Source organism: Pyxicephalus adspersus, chromosome 11 (genome assembly GCF_032062135.1).
Source record: "Pyxicephalus adspersus chromosome 11, UCB_Pads_2.0, whole genome shotgun sequence".
NCBI classification, from domain to species: domain Eukaryota; kingdom Metazoa; phylum Chordata; class Amphibia; order Anura; family Pyxicephalidae; genus Pyxicephalus; species Pyxicephalus adspersus.
Genome location: NC_092868.1, coordinates 60,431,064 through 60,440,035, shown reverse-complemented (window position 1 = coordinate 60,440,035; position 8,972 = coordinate 60,431,064).

The window sequence follows — 8,972 nt, the reverse complement described above, 5'->3', positions numbered from 1 at the left end:
CATAGTGCTGTACAGAGATCACTGAGCCAGTCCCATCAGTCTCTGTACAGAGGAGCTGACACTCTAATGTCCCCCCACACTCACACACTATTATTATAAATTTATAGAGCTCTCATATACCGCAGTGCTGTACACAGAACATTTCTCCAGTCCCATCAACCAGTTGTAGAGATTTTGGACACACTTTGATGATTGGGTACAATACATTCTAGTCTAGCTTTAAGAATTTAGGGCAAACAGAGACAAATCACACAAACACAGAACATACAAATGGCAGACCGGTGATAACTGAACCCAGAGCTGCAGTGCTGCAAGACTAACATACAAACTACAAAGTCATTGGGCCTGAGTTATTAAAGCTGGACAAGATGAATTCATATCAGTGAACGTGAGTGATTCAGCAAACCTGGAATGGATCTGATCCAGGATTGAAAACACTCACTCACAAATAGCAAATGACTTAGGAAATCCAGGTTTGTGGATCACCCAGGTTCACTGATATGAGTGCATCTTGTGTTACCCGGACATTTCCATATTGATGAAGATGGTGAATAAATGGTGCAGACATGCAAGCAATGCTGATCAGACAATACCAATGTTATTATCCTATAACAATATATACAATACATGTGTCCCTTACATTTCCTCATTATACTCTGATTAGCAGCGCTGCCATGGCAGTGCCCCCCGTGCAGCATTTGGAGGGGTTTGCACGTTAGTAATTAGTTTTGGTATGACAGCATGGAGTTGCTGCAGATTTCTGTGCCAAGTTCTGATTTCATTTCTATAAGCTGAACATTAAATAAACCTTTAATGGTGTCATTTGTAGCTGCTGCTGTGCGCGTGTCATAAATCATGGCTCCGGTGGTGTTTGGATAGAGAATGGCCATGCAGCTCCCATTATATGAATATAAATCACACGCACAGCGCTATGTCATAGAGAATTAGTGGTGACATTCCGCACGGCTCTGTCCCACAAGAGTCATTGTATGTCATTGCCCTCTGTATAGGTTGTGGGATAAGAAATTCCCCAATGTTGTGGGGTTAAACGTCAATTCTATAACTAGGGGGGCAATGCTGGGATCAGTACTGGTACGCCCAGTCTGATTATATCAGAAACTTTTTAATGTACAGTGCTGCGTAACATGTTGGCGCTATATAAATCTTGTTTATGAATAATAATAATAATAATAATAAAGGGGTTATTGGGGTCCACAGGCAGACGGTGCATAAAGGTAGCTCATTACAATCATTCTGTGAGCCCTACAAAGGATGAACCCAGCGTTCATCAGAGCTCCCGGTAGAGGTAATGAGCTTTGCTATAAATGGCCCCCAGGTTGTGGCCCTCAGACACATCAGTGCAGGTATAAAGTCAATGGGTGATAGCAGAATCAGGAACAGGCCAAAGGTCAGGGCAGGCAGCTAAAAGTCATAGCCAAAAACCATTAAAGTTTGGCAAGTAAAGAAGAAGAAGGTGATAATGCAGGTGCAAGGAGGGCAGCTGGAACACATAGAGATAATGGGACTGGGGTCACAGCCAGGAGTCATAGAAGGTCACTGATGGCTCAAGGATTGCAGGAAGAGGGTTCATCGCTCCAATATTGGGGAATCAGGATCAGGAGATCTGTTTCCTCACTCACAAAAAAGCTGGAAATGCCAACCACAGCTAACCCCTGAGACAAACACAATGGGCCTGGTTTATGAAAGCTCTCCTAGGCTGGGGAGGATACACTTTTATCAGTGAACCTGTGCGATCCAGCAAATCAGGAATGGATCTGGTCCAGGATCGAAGACCCCAGCCCTGATATGGGGAGCCCCTCATAATCCTGAAATGTGTTGGTTTATTGCTTGTGAAATAATTACAATAAAAAGATTTATTCCACCACGGATCCAGTGCTCCCCCTTCCATGGATCTCTCAGCCACCTCTTTGGGCACCACGTCAAAGTCACGGCTTTCCACTTTATATAGAAACTACACACTGCGAGAGAAAAGGCTGCTTTGTAATTAACAACTACAACCAACTCCTCGAAATTCATTCAGCTGGACAAGCCAGATTCGGATATAAAAGGTGAGAATGAAAATCAGATATCGGCAATGCTCAGGGTATGGTCTTCTCAGACCAGAGAGTGTGCGGATAGAGGAGAGGCAAGAACTGTAGGTATGGGCCTGTTGTATCTAAATGTAAGTCTAGCCCAAAATTTCACCTTTAACCTCATATCTGATAATCATCTCCAGCACAAGTCCTCCATGCTATAGGATTCTGGTCATTTTTATGGCTTCTCTGACTTTAAGGTGTGTTGAGGGCCACAGTGTCTCTGCTTGGTGAGAATCGTTGTTCCAGCAGACAATTTTTGACCCATTTTAGGCTCCAGAAACCTCCAGAACATTATGAGTGACTTATCCTCCATGTCTGGGCTCAGATCCGCAGGTCATATATTAGTATGTGACTCCCTAAAGGTTCCACCTACAGCTGAACATCGGACATTTTAGCCAATTTTCTGTTGAGATCTCACTTTTAGGTCCCCCCCCCTTCAGCACTCACACAATCAATATATTTAATAATAACACATTACATTTAAGGGGGATCTTCCAAAAAAAGGCAATTCTCCCTACTATTTCCTAAACCCTCTCACAAGTTTTAACAAAATAGGAAACCCAACTAATAATGATGACTATTTACAGTCAATAGGACATAAGCCTGAGTCTAAGGATGGAAAGGACAAAGATACAGAAATGATGACTGATATTCCGGAGTTCCCTTGATATTTCACATTTACAACTCGGAGTACAGCCCAGGACTGATCACTTAAACAATATAGGACTCCCACTATCCGAGGACTCTCAAAAAGCCAGAATATGATGGGAGTTTTAGTTCATTAACCGCTATATGAACTTCTGCAGGTTCGAAAACTGGAAGTTTTTTGTGGCATGTGGAAAGTGTAAAACTAAAACCAGATGTTGAAATTCTCCCATTTGCATCCAATCCCTTTTATTAGAGTTAATTAGAGATCTTTAATTTCTCTGTGTTCCCACAGTTCCACTGGGGCCATTTACCGGCACGTCCCAGCCCGGCTCTGCAGAAACATTTCTTTCATTTTATGAGATTCCAGCCCAGTCCAGAGCGAATGAGTCCAGAAAATGCAGAATAGGAGGGGGGGTGGTGGTGGGATTTGGGGGACTGAGGGGAAATGGCTTTCAAGCATAACTTTTCTTAACTCATTCCACCAAACACCCCGATATTTTTAAAATCTTATTTCTGTCACATAAATGTCCCCCAAGTTCCCCTGAATTCCATGGATTCTGTATTTTTGTTTCTTGTAGCCAGGACACATAATCACATTTTTGTGTCTATAATAAAACCAACAGAAATAGAAGAACATAAAAGAGAACAATGGCTCTGACGTGCTCCAAGGGTTTCTATGCTAAATAATAATTGGAGAATTGTACAGGAATTCTTTTATAGTCAGTTTTGGGGGTTTTACAAAGCAGGGAGACCCCCAAAAGCTTCTCCTGCAAAATGAACTGTTAGTGGAGATAAACAATCTCAGGCAGTAATAAAGTGATAGCGAACCCTGAACACATCTGTCCAGCTGAGCACGGCATGGAAAGCTCTGGGAATCTTCGGCACAATGCTCAGCATGATGCAGATATCTGATGTTATCCCACAAAGGCCGCTCCCCAGGCACCTTCCATCCAACCAACATTTCACTCTCTGATGGGAACTAACGAAAAACTGTTTTCAATGTGACATCTGCATGTACAAAGATTGGTTTGTATAATGCTGTATGGCCGGTAATGTCTCAAACCACAAAGAACTCTGCAATTGAAGTTTATCTCCAGCACTCAATTTCAATTCTGTGTCCCATTGAAGGTCATTTTTGTTCTTATTATTGTCATTACTATTATTAAACAGGATTTATATAGCACCAACATATTACACAGCGCTGTACAATAAATAGGGGTTGCAAATGACAGATGGATACAGAGTCTCCTCTGTCATCTCATGTCATCCATCTGTCATTTGCAACCCCTATTTATATGCCCTGAGCCATAGAGCTTACAATCTTTTCTTCAATTACAATTTTTTTTGGCCACAGAGTTGTCAGGAGTTTCTAAAAAAATTATTTTGTGCGCAAAACAAGTGTAACTGACTAAAATATATCACACTGTAAAACATTTTCTAACAAATGCAGCCTTAGGCTGGGACCCGGTCTGCTGGCACATAAATAAGGGCCTGGTGGTGCCTCATATAACTCATAAAGAACACACAGTTCTGCTTTGAGACAATTTGATTACCAAAGCCCAATTCAACTCCACCATGCCGTCACTGCAGAAATTGGAGAGATCCCGTGTTTTGCAATATATAGGCCAGGACACATCCAAGATACAGGCATCTAAATCCAGCTAGCAAAAGAGCAGAATAAAATAAATGTTATGCAGATGATGGAGAATTTAAATATATTTATGGTAAAAGCCTGATTTATTAAAACTATCCAAGGCTGGAGAGAATACGGAGAGCTTACACTTTCATCAGTGAATCTGGGTGATCCAACAAACCTGGAATGAATTTCCTAAAAGTCATTTGCTATTTGTTAGCAAATGTTATCAATCCTGGACCAGATTCATTCCATGTTTGTTGGATCACCCAGTTTCACTGATAAAAGTGTATCCTGTCCAGCCTTGGAGAGCTTTAATAAATCAGGACCAATGTGTCAATCTGAAGAACTACATCCAATTGAGTCTTTAATCTAGAGAGCGGGATCTATGATGGTCTATCAATCTAAAAACCTGATTCATAATAGTCCATCAGACTAGAAAATTGGATCTATATTGGTTCGATAATCTAGGTTCTGGAATCCACAAGATTCATCAATTCGGGTTGTAGTATCTATGATATCAGTTTAGGGTATGGGATCTACTAATGCTTATCAATCTGAGAAGTAGGATTAACGAAGGTCCAATATTCTAGAAGTGAGATCCATGATGGTAAATCAGTCATGAAAATGGGGTCCATGATGGGTTATAAATTTAGGAAGTGGAATCCAGGATGGCTCATAAGTTCTATAATGGGCAACCAATCTGGGGAGTTGGATCTGCGATGGTCCAGAGATCTGGGATGGTTATGAGATCTGCGATGGTCCAGAGATCTGCGATTGTCCTCAGATCTGCGATGGTTATGAGATCTGCAATGGTCCATCCGGCTCCCACGCGGACGAAGTACCTTTTACACACATTGGGACTGGTTATTTATTAATCAGGGCCCGGTACCAACAAAGGAAACAACACATGGGAAACAAAAAAAGTTATTTAATGGGAGTTTCCATTGAATTGTGTACTATCAGCATTTGATCAATAAACTTGGCAGTAATTCTCATCTGGTAAATACAATGTTGTATTCCTAGCGGTCAGTGGAGTTTACTTTCCGATATCGCTGAAGGAAAAACTTCAGATTAGTGTCGCCAGAGATACATTTACAATCCTAGAACACAGCACAGATTTATATATGTAACACAGCTCGGTGATAGAAGGATGGGAAGACACCAAGGGGAGATGACAGGTCCTCTTCAATACCAAATGGGTGCAATAGCCGGAATCTCACCTCGGCTGACATCACTAAACCAGACTGAAAGAACTAAAAAGGAAATGAAAGAAAAGGAGTGGAAAGGGCTGGGAAGAATGATGATGATATGAAGGAGAGGAAGAAGACAGAGAGAGATTTGTTAGAGACTTCCTGTAGAGGAATGCCAGAAGAAGAAATATAAATGGGAATATTGCGGCCCAGGACGCTGCGGTATTCCATGCAGGGTGTTGGCAGGTGACCCGGTCTCATTCTGCACATGTGTACGCAGCTGCACCATCAATGGGCGTTCCATTATTGTACATGAGCGCCCAGGCTCCCGTGGAATGTGATCGGGGCTTCTGCCAGCATATCACAGATTGACACACATGGAATGTGATAGCCCGAAGAAGATTTTTTTATTGCCCGTTCTCTGTGATTATCCCAGGTGAAATGTAGAAATATTCACAGACATTGGTGCTCCGATAAAATGCCCTCCACTGACCTCCCACATCCCAAACATATCCTGCCTGGTCAATGGACCCCCGAATTAGAAAACTAATGCAGCCGGCACTTCTATAGACTGATAAACTGCAATACACGACACTTGTGCCTTTATAGCTGAACTCTGGATAGACATAGTGATTGCAGTTTTCTCTATGACATTGGATGTATCTTCCTTCTGAATACAAGCTGGGTCTAAATGTGACCTGGTATGAGCCCTTTACAGCAATGCTGGAATGTGAGATGAAGAAGCAGCACAAGGAGCCAGTTACTTCATGTGACGACAAGAAGCTGACTGATAGCAGAATGATAAAGAGATGATTTCTTCTTTTGCGGCTTCTCTTTTAACAGTCACAGGCTGGGGGTAGGTCCATGGCAGTCTGGGCTCAGGGAAAAGGTGGATGGAATGATGCAGGCCATCTTTGAAGTGAGGGTGAATATTGCAGCCAGTGTTACTGTGTTATGTGGCGTATGTAGGGGCATTGCCACCCCATGGTACCAGTCTGGGGGCCAGCCTGCCTATGTTTCAGGTTTGGTGATATCAGTCTGACATGGCATGAACCCTTACTACTATTACTATAAGACTGGCACGGGTCCCTCTGCATACCCCGGAGTGGATTTAGGAAAATAATCTGAGAGGTAAATCTGGATTTGGCACTCCGCAGCTCGGTAATCCTACAAGTCAATGTCAAGGTTTTGGCTTTGCAGGCCCGGTATTCCTCGGAGTGTCGCTCAGGTTTGGCACGAAGCAACGAAACGGCTTACAAAGATCTGCAGCTGGAAAGCGGAATTTGGACGCCATCTGTGTCCTCAAATAGATATAATTATTCTGTGATTATAAATCATTAACGTGGAGGATAAAAGTGCTGGGATGATGAGGAATAACTCCGCAGAGAAACTGGCGACATATAGAGGAACAATAATGAGATGTACAGTATAGAAATATATATGGGGGGGGCGCACTCACACCCCCAGCAAGGGGCAGCACGGATGGACAACCAGCTCTGCACATTTACTACCTCACTATTATCACATTGAATGAACACATACACAACAATACACAAATATTTATCACCCCCAACCTTTCTGAGCGCCCCCACCACAACCACCAAGGCAATAAAAGTGTACATACCTATAATCCAGCAATCTTCTCCAGGTAAAATTACACCATGGACCATGGATGGAAGGAATTACTGTGATGAACAGCTCCATATTGAAGCAGGGTATTGCAGCAAAGGCTTCTGTTACAATTATAATGCAACATTTATCTATTTTTCCTGCAGTTGAGCTTTACATATATAATTATGAGTATGAAAAATACCTTTTAGAAGCATTTTACATGGGATCTGCAAGCACCACACAACGTAACAACAATGATACAAATGAACATTATGATTGTATGATTTTCATGTTCCATGCACAAAGCTTGGATCACACAGAGACCCCTGACAGAGGACTGACCAGGATTTATTCCCATCCCTGGCTCAGCTCATTATACAAATATAGCCACAGAGAATAAATATTACACAGTTATGGGACTTCTGATTGGTCTGCCAGGTCATACTTGTGTTTTGAGTGGTGGGCCGATGGCACTGGAAGCCCCCCGCTGATTTCACCTGCACAGGTGTTGTAGGGTTAGTGAGGGTAGAGCAGCCAGGGTACCAATGGGTTTCCAAAGCAGGGAAATGAAGAACAGGACGGCCACACCAACAGCTCCAAATCTAATAATAAATCAGTTCATCAAGATCTGTTGGTGCAACCAATAGGTTTCTGGGGTCAGAACTGCCCCCATTATCAGGGCTTATATTGCTGACTGATACCCGGTGATGAGCCCAACATATTCCTGCACCAAAATCTCAGCCTCCTCTACCCCTCACATTTTCCCTGCACAACCCAAAACCCATTGGAGCAGCCAGTTGGGTGTAAACATGGCGGAGGATCTGCTTGTATGTGCCATAGGTGAAGGCAAAGTGATATAAATACATTTATAATATAATATATTACTGGGGGGTAGTGGGCACCGCACCAGGCTGCCCATGGCACTGAAGTCATTACATATGGAGGACTTTGTAGGAGGGAGAGGACTGACAGGTCGCAGTTCATCTCTCAGCAGGTTGATACTGACAATTGGGGGGGTGCAGCGCCCTCCCTATCGCCATGTGGGGGCGTTCCGCTGTATAAATATTTTCTTAGCACCTTGTCTAATCCAGAGCCGTGCTCAGCCAGACAAAGTTTTAGCGAGCTGTACAAACAAGGGACGGATTTCTAAAGATTCCTCACGCTACCGGATCCCCAGAACAATGTGCCCAGCCGCTATCATGTTTACCTTCAGGTGGGTGACACAAGATCAGCACCCATGTCACTTATTAACATGGGGGTAGATAGATGGGGGCTGGGGGTTGTCATTAGATTCCATGTGGATATCCAATGCCCAGTGCGGCCACGTGAATAGTGGCCCTTCTCCTGCCAATCCTCACCACAGCGCATTCTTGTAATGGAGTAATCACTGAAATGAAGAATTAGGAAGATATTCTCATGTGTCACTCCCCCAAGGACCTGAAATCTGGGGCCAATAATCAGAAGGGAGTACAGTCTCTGTACAGAGGAGCTGACACTCTAATGTCCCCCCACAGTCACACACTATAATTATACATTTATATAGCTCTGACATATACCACAGTGCTGTACAGAGAACACTGAACAGTCCCATTAGTCCCTGTACAGAGGAGCTGACACTCTAATGTCCCCCCACAGTCACACACTATAATTATACATTTATATAGCTCTGACATATACCATAGTACTGTACAGAGGAGCTGGTAGGTATGTATGGTACGTGTATGTGTTAGGGGACAGATTGGAATGGGGGGTATTTGGACATAAAGTGAACTTAGGGTTTAGGCATACAAT